The sequence below is a fragment of the Pelobates fuscus genome, chromosome 8, assembly GCF_036172605.1.
Source record: "Pelobates fuscus isolate aPelFus1 chromosome 8, aPelFus1.pri, whole genome shotgun sequence".
In the NCBI taxonomy this organism is placed as follows: Eukaryota; Metazoa; Chordata; class Amphibia; order Anura; family Pelobatidae; genus Pelobates; species Pelobates fuscus.
Genome location: NC_086324.1, coordinates 147,381,907 through 147,383,003, shown reverse-complemented (window position 1 = coordinate 147,383,003; position 1,097 = coordinate 147,381,907).

Here is a 1,097-nt window from a genome sequence, read left to right as displayed (position 1 = left end):
GCACAAAGGGATATTTCATGCATTTCAGATCCTTCAATAAAAAAAATAAAAACTTACTGATCAGAACACTGAAATCATCTAAACATTACCTTTTCTGAAATTAATGCAAATTAGCACCAATTTGCGCAGGATTATTTCACAGATGAAACCCAAAAGAAATGGCATATCTGGTGAGACAATAACCACAAAGTACCCATATGGTTAAAAGCAAGGGAATAATGTTGGGCCCAATGAAATCAGACATTCATTCCTTTGCTCGTTGGGTGGTGGAATACAGGTTAATTGAATCAAGGACGTGGGACCACAGTTCACATATGTTCTTCCCCCATTCTACGGGAGAGATGCAATTATTACAGGATGTGCTTTTCTAAGCAAGAAAACCTGCATAATGACATTTACTAAATTTAAAATTTAAATATACAGCAAAAAAAAAAACAGATATAAAAAAACTGAATTGACAAATTCTGAGGATCATGATCTACAATGTTGTTGTCGATAAATGTCTAAATTCTTGTATCTTAAATAGAGTTTGGACTTATTTTGTAGCAGACCCCCACCTGTAATAAATTTTCATGTAAATATTCATGAAATTATTGTATATTTAAGCTTCCGATAAATGGGTCCTCTGTGGTAAACCCTTTCATTGTTTCAAGATATTTTTTATTTTTCCAATATATCATTTTTATTCCAGATACAGTTAGCACCACATTATAAAGTTTCAAGATGTTTTTTAAAGAAATGTGTAGCAATCATGTGATAACTGGCGAATAGTTCCCTGCGAACATAGCGTGTTCGCGTTCGCCTCGGACAGCGAACATATGCGATGTTCGGGCCGCCCCCTATTTGTCATCATTGAGTAAACTTTGACCCTGTACCTCACAGTCAGCAGACACATTCCAGCCAATCAGCAGCAGACCCTCCCTCCCAGACCCTGCCACCTCCTAGACAGCATACAATTTAGATTAATTCTGAAGCTGCATTCATTTTTATTTTTGTATTATTTTGTTTTGTGTGTTTGTGTTTATTATACATTATCCTCCATAGCCAGTAACCTCTGTTTATTATACATTATCCCCTATAGCCAGTAACCTGTGTTT